General features: G+C 41.7%; 1 long non-coding RNA gene across 1 annotated transcript; it reads left to right on the top strand.

Annotated features, from left to right (window-relative positions):
* The first annotated feature begins 2,722 nt into the window (after window positions 1–2,722).
* Window positions 2,723–12,680, top strand: LOC120979788. The gene is made up of 3 exons (XR_005774381.1): window positions 2,723–2,945; window positions 5,025–5,029; window positions 12,645–12,680. It is a non-coding gene; the product is annotated as an uncharacterized LOC120979788 (long non-coding RNA).
* The last annotated feature ends 747 nt before the right edge of the window (window positions 12,681–13,427 follow it).

The raw sequence follows: 13,427 nt of genomic DNA on the forward strand, positions 1-13,427 counted from the left end.
AACTTACAATAAGCCGACGGATGGAAATAGCTTCATTGCTATGGAGAGTTGCCATCTCCCAAGATGGTTGGAAAATATCCCACGGAGTCAATTCATGAGATTGAGAAGAAATTGTGCAGGAACAGGGGATTATGAAAGGGAGGCGGAGATTTTACAGAAGAAATTTGAATATAAAGGCTATGACAAAATAAAATTAATACAACAAAAAACAGAAATAAATAAAATAAATAGAGAAACCCTATTAATTGAAAGAAAAAATAAAACAGCTAACAAGGAAAATGAAACTGAGATAATAATTCCGCCCATCATCACACCATATAGTAACCCAGTTCCATTTTTCAAAAAAATCATAAAAAGACACTGGGACATCCTCAAGGAGGACAAAATTATAGGTGAAATGATCCCCAAAGATCCTAAATTTGTGTTCCGAAAGGCACAGAATGTGGGCAACATGATCGCATCCACAAACAAATGCACGGGAATAAACGCAAATGAGAAAAATCAAAAAGGAATAGGGGGAGAAAGGGATGGCTTCTATCCGTGCAAAATGTGTAGAGGATGTAAAATATCCCAAGATAAGAAAATAAAAACACAAATAAGTAACACAGAAGGAACATATAAACAAAGCATAAAGAATTTCATAACATGCAATAGTAAGGGTGTTATCTATACAATAACGTGCCCATGCAAGAAGATATATGTGGGCCACACAAAAAGACCCTTGAAGAAAAGGATAGGGGAACATCTATACAATATAAATAGAAAATATGAAGGCCACCGATTATCCCGTCACTACCATACAAAACATGGAGGCAGTTTTGTGGGTTCGAATTTTTGTGGGGTAGAAATTATACAAAAAAACAAAAGGGGAGGTGACTATGTTAAAGAAATGTCCAAAATAGAGGCAAAATGGATATTCAACATGGACACTTTAATGCCTAATGGCTTAAACGCAGAGATAGAACTGTTCGGCTTTGAATGATGATTGGCATTGGACTTGTGTAGGAATGGCAGAGAAGGGGTTAATATTCTGGATTACAAATGAGCGCATAAATAGAGAGAGCATGAACAGCCTTGTAACATTCCCTGATGAAGAACAGCATCTGTTCGAAACGCGTTGGGATAAAGATACCTGGCACTTGTGGTCATTGATGACCGCTGGAGTGACGTCACTCATTGCTCCTAGTGAGCCCTAAAAAAAGTTTTGTCCGAACCTCTACTGCCTGTAGCATCGCGTCACCGGCCGGAGCGCGAAGCTGCACACTGACCCTGCACGCCGACTCATACGAGACCTGAACCATCTCATTCCCCGGACTCCAGCATCGAGGACTCGGCGAGCAACAATCATTCAATCGGCAATCCCTGACTTCAGGAAGACGCACCAGCGCACCAAACACACAGGAGGATCAACATACAAACAGAAGTTCACACTACAGGTACACTGGCAAAAGCCAGATAGAGATTTGTATTATAGTGTATACTTATGTGCTGAATTGTATTAACCTATGATACCCCTGTATTAATTTAAATATACTCAGAGTCCCAGAGCGCAGTATCATTATAGTTACTACAGATAACAAAAACACACAACATGGACATACACAGGGAACAAACAGTGTAACAAATAGTACAGGGGTGTCAAATGTTGCCTAGCCTAGCTTGGCCATTCTGACGCCTCAGCTGCTGGTGATGCTGCCTAGAGGTAACTCCTTTATGGCCAAGCTGACTAGACCCCACTACACAATTTGTTATCTGGCTAATACTGTTGGACACATTGCAATTGCTTGCACAAGGGCAATTCCTTGCAATGTGTCCTTTGTTCCCACACCTGAAACACGTGACTTGGTTTCCTGTCCTGTGTGTTATGTTCCTATCTGTTTTGCAGTGTCTCGCTATGTGACCTAGGCCACCACATGCAAAACATCTGATGTTTGCTCTGCATGGCCCAGGTCTGTCTACACTGCAGCCGTGCTCCCTTCTCCTGAATTGTTCCATTCTCAGGGACGCACTCTTCACAACAGTTCTTTTTCCCAAAGTCAGGGAAAAATCTCTGTTAGTCTGGACCGGCTTGATCTGATGATTTGACCAGTCACACTCTCCGCCCCTTTTTGCCCTGCACAGGGCAAAGTTTTGGGAGATTCCGACCCTGACTTTACGGAAAAGAAAGGGCCGGCACCAAATTGGTGATAACCTGTTGCATGCCAGACATTAGCTGGGACCTTACAGCAACCTCAGCCTTCAATTTGGCTACAGTCACGTCAGTAGAGGCAGTCCGCTCCTTGAAGGCCTTGACCTCAGTATAAGACTGAGTCAACTTAGCCTCAATTTCCTCCTTCTGCCTCTGCAGCTCTACTAACTGTGACTCTATCCTAGCCACCTGCGCATCTCGGTCAACAGTAGACTGTACATTCTCCGCCAGCTGTGCCCGCAATGCCGAAACCTGGTCCAAATTACTGGCACAGCATTGGCAATGAATGTTCGGAGGAATTGTCTCCAAGACTGAGACACCAGCGCAACTTACTTTGGCTTGCAGATGCCAGCCTCAAATGTATGCACAAGTTTGGCTAGCATCCGAAGCCGTTTGGTGGCCTTGTTCAACACTGTACGTTTGTTAACACATAGCTTGTCATAACTACAAGCCTGTGCTAACAAATCGGACCACAGCATTTCTGCTGACTTGTAAGTGGTGGGGAGGATGGGGTTAAATGTGTCTGGCTAGGTGGTGTAGTGTGGAGAAGTCCATACTTACGTCTTGATGAGAGGCCATATTCCTTGGTGCTGTCCTTTGTTGTCCCTTGTGTGCTGCGTGGAGGAGGTCCTTTAACGCCTTCTCCCGTCCAGCCGGACTTCTCTGTTCAGCTCCGACGGTGATGGTCCTCTCTTCAGTCACGCATGTGACGACTTATCTCCAGTGTTCAGTGGGCGTGCAAGGCAATCAGAAAATCGTTAATACACAAAAATCTGAAAAGATTTTAGGTTCTCTGCTGTAGAAATTGCCTTGTGTTTAGTTCTGATTGAGAAATCCGCTTTACCTGTCCGAACTATCAGGCTATGGACGCTCAGAATCCACTGACCACGTCCCTCCCACCTGACTAGTTCACAGCGTAAACGATTTTTCTCACCAAAACCAAACACAGATAGAAATTCCTAACAGTGGGCCTGACTCGCCAATGTTAAAGGGGATATTAATTATTGCTATTTATGCAAATCTCAATAATTAATATTCATAAATAGGCGTGAGTCGTCTAGTGATGACTCCGCCTATTTATGCCTAAATCATAATATAAATAACCTATTTAGCTATGTTAACTAGCTAACTACCTCTGTTACCTATACACTCCACTGAACTACACTACGTGCGACTATTGCTGCGGCGCCTTACTACTACAAAAGACTACACACTGTGCTTAAATAAAAGGTATTTATTAACACACTATACGTAACAGTCTAATATTTGCTTATAATTATATATATCTATATCAATGGAATAGATATATATATTTATAGCAGCACACAGCAATATAAGTAAACACACTATAACAACACACTAATACGGTTCTAACTACAATTACAATACACAATTTCCAATTCCACCCCACACACTAGCTATACTTACAATAATACACTTGCATACACACAAATATCAGTAACCCACCCGCCTGGCTACTCACTGTCCCTACGGGGTACAAGGGGTCAGGCCAAGGCCTGGTATGGCAGGGGTTATCAGGGCAGCAGACTGCAGCAGGGATCAGGCAGTGAAGGGGTCAATGCTGAGGCAGGGCAGTATGCAGTGAAGGGTTTAATGGTCAGGGACTTGCAGGGCAGTAGGGCAGAGCAGGGGAACAGGGCTGAGGTTCATGCAGCAGCCAGGGTAAGGGGATGGTTGGTGAGGACAGGGACTGCAGGGATAGGGATTGCAATGGGATGTGTTGGTGGCAGGGAAGGGGTTACTTTTGTTGGGGATATAGGGGGTATGTGAGGGGTAGGTAGGGGCTAGACAGGTAGGGGTTAATACTTAGTCCTTCCAGGGTTACTAGGCCATCTCCAGGGGCATGTGGCCTCTCTTCCTTCAGGGAGCTGTTCCCATGTGTCTCTGATTGTAGTCTGGTTCCAAGAGCCTGCACCTTTGTCCTGCTTGGGCTAATTTTGCCCAAAAACAGCCCCCCTCCTCCTTCAACAGGAGGGTGATGACATCATCGTGGGCATGTGACGGAATGCTTGAACTGAAACAAAGGACTTCCTGCCCAAGCTGTAAATGAAAGCCTCCCCCCCAGCTGCTACACCATAACATCACACAGTCCCACGTCATAACAGAACCAGGCTGATCAATATATATATGCACACATATACACACTACACAACCTGGGGATCATATCAGTATATACATATATATCCACCCAACTTGGGGGCACTTAGGTATATACATCCATATAGATGCATGTACATATACACAATATCATAAATGGGCAGTAATAAGCCCACCTGCATATGGATATATTATACATAGAGATGTATGCTGACAAGGGGGCATACATACATCTCCATGTATACACCCATACCACCTGGACCGGCCCATGCAAAAGGGCCAATATATATGCATATATGTAAGGGCATACATGCATATATATTTAAATCCAACACTTCCCTCAACATATATATATATATATATACACTGAACAAAAATATAAACGCAACACTTTTAGTTTTGCTCCCATTTTGCATGAGCTGAACTCAAAGATCTGAAACATTTTCTACATACACAAAAGACCCATTACTCTCAAATATTGTTCACAAATATGTGTAAATCTGTGTTAGTGGGCACTTCTCCTTTGCCGAGACAATCCATCCAACCTCATAGGTGTGGCATATCAAGGTGCTGATTAGACAGCATGAATATTGCACAGGTGTGCCTTAGACTGCCCACAATAAAAGACCACTCTGTAATGTGCAGTTTGATCACACAACACAATGCCACAGGGAGGGAGCGTGCAATTGGCATGCTGACTGCAGGATGTCTACCAGAGCTGTTGTCTGTGCAATGAATGTTCATTTCTCTACCATAAGCCGTCTCCAAAGGCGTTTCAGAGAATTTGGCAGTACATCCAACCGGCTTCACAACCGCAGACCACGTGTAACCACAACAGCCCAGGACCTCCACATCCAGCATGTTCACCTCCATGATCGTCTGAGACCAGCCACCTAGACAGCTGCAGCAACAATCAGTTTGCACAACCAAATAATTTCTGCACAAACTGTCAGAAACCGTCTCAGGGAAGCTCATCTGCATGCTAGTCGTCCTCATCGGGGTCTGGACCTGACTGCAGTTCGTCGTCGTAACCGACTTGAGTGGGCAAGTGCTCACATTCGATGGCGTTTGGGACTTTGGAGAGGTGTTCTGTTCATGGATGAGTCACGGTTTTCACTGTTCAGGGCAGATGGCAGACAGCGCATGTAGTGTCGTGTGGGTAAGTGGTTTGCTGACGTCAACGTTGTGGATCGAGTGGCCCATGGTGGCGATGGGGTTATGGTAAGAGCAGAAGTATGTTATGGACAACAAACACAGATGCATTTTATTGATGGCATTTTGAATGCACAGAGATACCGTGACGAGATCCTGAGGCCCATTGTTGTGCCATTCATCCACGACCATCACCTCATGTTGCAGCATGATAATGCACGGCCCCATTATGCAAGGATCTGTACACAATTCCTGGAAGCTGAAAACATCCTAGTTCTTGCATGGCCAGCATACTCACCGGACATGTCACCCATTGAGCATGTTTGGGATGCTCTGGATTGGCGTATACGACAGCATGTTCCAGTTCCTGCCAATATTCTGTAACTTCGCAAAGCTATTGAAGCGGAGTGGACCAACATTCCACAGGCCACAATTAACAACCTGATCAACTCTGTGCGACGGAGATGTCTTGCACTGGGTAAAGGCAAATGGTGGCCACACCAGATACTGACTGTTTTTATGACCCCCCCCCCCTCCCCAGTAAGGCAAAACTGGGCACATTTCAGAGTTGCCTTTTATTGTGGGCAGTCTAAGGCACACCTATGCAATATTCAAGCTGTCTAATCAGCACCTTGATATGCCACACCTGTGAGGTGGGATGGATTATGTTGGCAAAGGAGAAGTCACTAACACAGATTTGTGAATAATATTTGAGAGTAATGGGTCTTTTGTGTATGCAGAAAATGTTGCGTATATATTTTTGTTCACTGTATATATGTATATACTAGTATTAATTGTTTTATGACCTGTTAGAGGGCGGTCTGGGTTGTTAGTGTGGTTGGTTATATGCCCTTTTTTTTATCTGTTTGTAAATTCTGAATAATTTTTTCTCCTAGGTCATTGTTCTCTTCTTTGACATGCTACATTTCCCCCCAGAACCTATTCCTTACAATTTGCAGCTAAGGTCTGGGGACAGAACCAAAACCTTGCAAACTTTCGTACCAATTTCACTTATGAAATAAACTAGCGTACATACCCAGCGTTTCCTGGGTGTAGATCTATCTATACAAATTTTTTCGAATGTTATTGCATAAGTAGAAATATTCATTATTGTCTTTGGTCCAATTAGAGAGGTTAAAAAAACATTCACCATTTTAAAATTAGTTTTTTAATCTAAAACTAGTGTTTTTTTCTATATAGGCCCCTATACACAATAATGTATAGTTGGCTGAACTTGCCGAGAAGGGCGGGTTTGGCTGACAGTTTAATGTGTCTGTTAGAACCTGGCAGCATAAAACTAGTGACAGGTTCCCTTTAATGTCAGTGGGTCAATTTACATGAGTGATTTTCTGCATAAGGAAATCACAACATGTACCATCCTGCTCCTGAAGGGAATTGGTTTGTCTGAAAATGAGAAAGCCATGCATGTGTGGTCCATTTAAAAAACATCCATGTTTATTTTCCAGAACACGGATAAGTGCATGGTCCTTACAGTTAATATACAGTTATCTGATTTCTCACATATAATGAGAAAAGCACCTGCCATGACATGACCAGGACAGATCATGTAGCACCCAGTTCACAGGTGTAATGAACTGAAATGTCAGAAGATACAGTACATTTAGCTGCAATTTTCTTCTTCATGTTAGAAAATAAAGCTAGCATCTACTTGATCACTGATTTTCCTCTAAATGAATTTGTGCATGGACCCCGGAAGGTCCTTTTTATATTGATAAATTAAACATGTTGTATCTGGTACAGTGTCTATATAATATCTTCTATCCAGTACAACAAAAATGTCACATTTATATCCTATACTTTAAAATATAGGATATAAAGTTTTATTCTAGCAATAAAAAGTACTGCAGACCATGCTCACCCAGACCTGTAACCATGTGTCCCTGGAAACGGAATCTATAATAGATTGCAGACTGAATGAACCATATCTTTGCCCAGGATAACATGATTTTGGACACTACGGGTTGTAAAAAATACACATTGTCATTTTTTCTCTTTTTCCATGCAGGTGGTTTGACTAGAATGTCTTCGATGATGCGTAATAATATGTCAGTGTCATCTAGGGTAAAAACTGTTAGGGTAGACTATATATTTCCATACATATCTGAATGTTTATGTATATAAACCCAAGTTATTGAGTTCAGATGATATTCTGGCACGCCCATTGCAGAGAGATACAGTATATTAAGCACGCAACTGTGCAACCTCCATAAAACATTAATAGTATGGCTTGTACTGAAGGACTTTGCACATTTGGCTGTACATATACATTTGCAATTTTTTGCATTATAAAAGGCATTTTTCACAATAATATGTGGTTTCATTTAGCAAAAGTGATTAGTGAAAGATGAACTTATGTTAATCAATTTTCTTTCTGTAACCCTTAAAATAATATAATCTGTGCCTCAAGAAACTGTCCCTCATATGGCTATATCCTTGGAAAAGAAATACATTTTGGCACTTGGAATGCAGTGACATAAAATGCTTTCCCCATGAAATGTGGCTTTTATTCTGCAAAAGTAGTAGAACATAAAAAGGAACTGATATGGGCAGCCCGGTGGCTCAGTGGTTAGCACCGGTGCCTTGCAGTGTTCGGGTCCAAGGACGACATCTGCATGAGTTTGTATGTTCTCCCCCTGTTTGCGTAGGTTTCCTCCCACACTCCAAAGATATACTGACAGGAAACTTAGATTGTGAGCTCCATTGAGGTCAGCTTTATGCTAATGTCTGTAAATTGCTGCAGAATATAGCAGCGCTATATAAGTGCAATAAGATAAATATCACACAGAAAACACAAAAACAGTTGGTGCACATAGAAATGGATTTATCACAATGACAGGAGAGCTCAATACAATCTTCTGTATTGCCTGTATCTGATATCGCCATAATTGTACTAAATCATACAAATGGCAAAATTGCTGTATTTTTTAAAATTCTTCCAGAAAGAATTAATAAATGTTCTATGTACTCCCAAATTATTGCATTAAAAAAACAAGCGCTCATATGGTAAAACAGAAACATTTCAAAAGTTACTTCGCTTGGAAAGTGAGAAAAAAAAAAAAAGAGTTTATACATCACAAAGAACAAAACTGAATGCAACTGTAAGGCCTCCTGCACCGGAACGTGTGAGCTCCATGGCCGTGCTGCAATGCACGAACACCGACCGTGGGGCAGTCGCAGCGGATCTCGGACCTATTCACTTCAATGGGTCCGCGATCCGGGCGGTCCGCAAAAAGATAGGATATGTTCTATCTTTTTGCGGAACGGAAGTACGGGACGAAACCTCACGGAAGCACTCCGTAGTGCTCCTGTAGGGTTCCGTTCTGTGCTTCCGCTCCTCTCCATTCCGCATCTCCGGCACCCGTGTTATGTGGATCCGCAAATGCGGTCCGCAATACGGCAACGGGCAGCACACGTTTGTGTGCAGGAGGCGTAATAATCATGTAAGGTCTGACAAGTGATTTTTATACTGTGTATGAGTGCGTATATGTGAAGGGCTGGCTTCATAAAGTCACAATATAGGGCTTTGCAACTTTTTGTGATCACTCGAGCAAATATTCTGCAACATTGTGCATTTTTACACACAAAACACAGCAATGTTAATGTTTCATACCAGATTTGCCAATGCAACTTTTAGAAAAGTCATAAAAAAGGCAAACTCCAGCAGGGGGTGTCATGTGTAAGTGTCAAGTTTAAAGATGCGCCAAATTTATCAATGTGCCTCATTTGATAAATCTGGCACAAATTACCCCAAAACAGACTCTTTCAAAGCTGACTTGTTGCCTTGGCAACTCTGCCTTCGGCCTCATGCACACGATCATTGTGTGTTTTGCGGTCCACAAATTGAGGATCCACAAAACACGGATGGCGTCCGTGTGCATTCCGCAATTTTCGGCACGGCACGGACAGCCATTGATATAACTGCCTAACAGGACAGGTTATATTTTTTGGCGTACCATGGAACGGAGCAACGGATGTGGACAGCACACGGAGTGCTGTCCGCATCTTTTGCGGCCCCATTGAAATGAATGGGTCCACATCCAAGCCGGATGCAGACCAAAACAACGGTCGTGTGCATGAGGCCTTACACTGATTGCTGAAGTTTAATTTATTGTTCACCATTATCCCCAGATCTTTTTCATTGGTAGTTTTACGTGGTGTTTTACCATTTATTACATAATTGCTCATTCTGTTTCCTCTGCCCAGGTGCATGAACTTACATTCATCTACATTAGACTCCACTAGCCATTTCTCCACTTAAAGAGGACCTGTCACCGGATTTTATTAATTGAGATAAGTACCTGTACTTGCAAGGTACCCCCCTCTGATGCTGCCACCCTGCCTGTTTTGTTAATATAGCGCTCTTACGCCGCGCTGCGCCTCCCAGTATTTTCCCTGCTCAGTATGCTAATACTGAGCATCAGAGCAATGGGGGGGGGAGACGCAGTCTTTCTCTGTAGGCGTCTCATTCTCCCCTGGCTGTAGCGCTGTCCAATCGCAGTGCAGAGCGTCATAGCCAGGGACAAACCTCCCTGGCTGTGACGCTCTCCGATACGATTGGACAGCGCTACAGCCAGGGGAGAAGGAGACGCCCACAGAGAAAGATTGCATCTCCCCCCCATTGCTCTGATGCTCAGTATTAGCATACTGAGCAGGGAAAACACCGGGAGGCGCAGCGCGGCATAGGAGAGCTATTTTAATAAAACAGGCAGGGTGGCAGCATCAGGTACCCCGCAAGTACAGGTACTTATCTCAATTAATAAAATCCGGTGAAATGTAAACCCCTTAGTGACCACTCACATTTTTTCCATAATCGCATCCCAAGAGCTATATCTTTTTTGTTTTTTCATCAATGTACCTGTATGAGGGCTTATTTTCTACAGGACAAGTTATAGTTTTTAATGCACCATTGATGGGTACATATAATCATTGATTAAAGCCAGCTGTCAAGCTTAAACCCCCTTTGTTTACGTCAGTAAAAAGGCATATTGGTCAAGCGTCCAGCTTCACCAAAACCCTCTGTAATATTCTATTATCCTCTTTTGTGCTGATTACTTTACAGAGCTTAGTACAGTACCATCTGCAAATATTGACCCCTGTGGCACCCCACTGGTGACTATGACCCAATCTGAGGCTGTAGCATTAATAAAATATCCCAACATTCTGAATACAAGTTAATCCTGAGATCAGATACGGTAAGCTAAACAAAACATTTAGTAACAGAAAGAAATCCTGAAAATAAAATTTGAATTTTTTATCCAATGTAACTTGTTTTGTTCAGACACATTTACTCTTGGGACAGTTATATAACAAGCCAATTAACCTACCCATTTATAGGTCTTACCTCCCTCAAACATCTTTCTAAACGAGAAAACAAAACCCAATATTTATTAACTCAAGATCATATGGTGTTATAATGAAAGCCTGAATTGTACGCATAGCGTAAATTGATAGAGGTTAAATATATACACATAATTAGCACCTTTCATGTCTTGGGACACAAGCTGATTCCTCGGTTACCTTACTCTTAGCTAGCCATGTCTCACTTTTATTGACAAGAAGCATAGTTATGGTCAATTAGTGCATGCTATCTAAGAAAATATCAAGGACTAGAAGATCACTGCCTACAAAGCATCTCATGTAAAAGTACAAATGCTATACATATCGGAGAGATATCCAAATGAAGCCAGCATAGAAACATTACAGCAAATTAAGAAATTCAATTCCCACTAGAACAGCAAAATATGTATCAATTATGACAATATAGCAAGGAGCTCTCTGACATGCTAATCAGCTGCAGAGATATCTACATTTATATGTATATGGAAATGAGCACGTTTGAGCACCAGGAGGTAGGGCTGAATCCTTGGAACACTACTTTGTAACACCCCCTGTTCCCTACACACTCCTCATACCCTTGATTGACAGGGCTAAACATGCTGAGGACAGAGGTGTGTCTCAGCATCTACCTATCATATACTCTATACACATATAGTTTTACCACATCTGATAAGAAAGCTAATCTACATATTACGTATTTATTTACCAGCACAATATATGATTATAAAGACACCAGTAATATGTATTAGCTTCTAAGCATAGAAAAAACTTTCTCCTCTATGTGGTAATCCTATAGCTTTGTGTTAAATGGTCTACCATGCATGTAGAAATCCTAAGCTCAAGTCCCAGGAGAGACTTACATAATGCTTTTTTCTGTAATTTTTAATCTCTGTCATTTAACCCATAATAAAAGGCTATATTATAATAAATAATATATAATTGTACCTGTGAATAAAGCAGTAATATGTAGATTAGCTTTCTGAGCAGATCTCAGTGTGGTGAAGCTATAGTACATAGAGTATATGATATGTAGATGCTAGGACACAGCTCTGCCTTCAGCATGCTGATGTCAAGGGGAGGGGGGAGTGTGCAGAGCACAGGAGGTATTACAAAGCAGTGCTCACATCATTCAGCCCCACCTCCTGGTGCTTGAATTTGCTCATTTGCATAAGATATCTCAGCAGCTATTTAACATACAGGCAAAATAAAAGTTTTGTTTTAATCAACATGATGAGCCCTACCGGCGAGTCTGGCTTTATAGAGCTGATCCTGGTGACAGAGCCACTTTAAATTAATAAAATACAATTTGTACTGATTGTTTTCCTATAAAGCTACACATCAATCTGCTCAGCTCCTCCTGCTCTATAACATGCTCTCTGCATCTCAAACACCATGTTTAGCCTGACAGGTTCCCTTCAAGCCTTATAGGTAGGGCAGACATATAGCCTGTGCAGCCTATGATGATGCAGTTTCTGTCTGAGCAATACACAGCTATAGAAGTAGCAGTAAGAGGAGGGAGTCCTGCAGCCTTCACTACAGGTTATTAACCTCTTCACAGGAATTTAACCCATCACTGCTCTAGACCACCAGGGATGTTATTATTAACCCCATCAATGACCAAACCACCAGGGCTTTTATTAACCCCTTCACTACCCTAGCGCACCAAGGATATTACACAACTGGATATATAGTAATAAAGCCCTTCACTGTCCTAGCTCATGGAAAAATAGAAAAAAATGATAATATGCATGTTTTTACAATCAGTAGTATCTAAAGTCATGTCAACTTAGGTAACAATATGGTTCATTTCGTCTATAAGCCATTATAGATTCAGTTTCCATGAACACATGATGACAGAACTGGATGAGCAAGCTGTGCAGTACACAAGTGGACATGACTTTAAAACTTTTTAGATTTTTTGTGAACTGTACTAGATGGAAGATACCTTTATAGACATTGTACTATATACAATTGTTGTTTAAACTATCAAAATAAAAGAAAACCCCAGTATGTAATTGTGCAGATATTATTAATTACATGCGTTGGTGAAAATAATATACAGTCAGGTCCATAAATATTGGGACATCGACACAATTCTAACATTTTTGGCTCTATACACCACCACAATTGATTTGAAATGAAATGAACAAGATGTGCTTTAACTGCAGACTGTCGGATTTAATTTTAAGGGGAATTTACATCCAAATCAGGTGAACGGTGTAGGAATTACAACAGTTTACATATGTGCCTCCCACTTGTTAAGGGACCAAAAGTAATGGGACAAAATAATAATCATAAATCAAACTTTCATTTTTTAATACTTGGTTGCAAATACTTTGCAGTCAGTTACAGCCTGAAGTCTGGAACGCATAGACATCACCAGACGCTGGGTTTCATCCCTGGTGATACTCTGCCAGGCCTCTACTGCAAATGTCTTCAGTTCCTGCTTGTTCTTGGGGCATTTTAACCTTCAGTTTTGTTTTCAGCAAGTGAAATGCATGCTCAATCGGATTCAGGTCCGGTGATTGACTTGGCCATTGCATAACATTCCACTTCTTTCCCTTAAAAAACTCTTTGGTTGCTTTTGCAGTATGCTTTGGGTCATTGTCCA

Source organism: Bufo bufo, chromosome 1, assembly GCF_905171765.1.
Source record: "Bufo bufo chromosome 1, aBufBuf1.1, whole genome shotgun sequence".
Taxonomy (NCBI): Eukaryota; Metazoa; Chordata; class Amphibia; order Anura; family Bufonidae; genus Bufo; species Bufo bufo.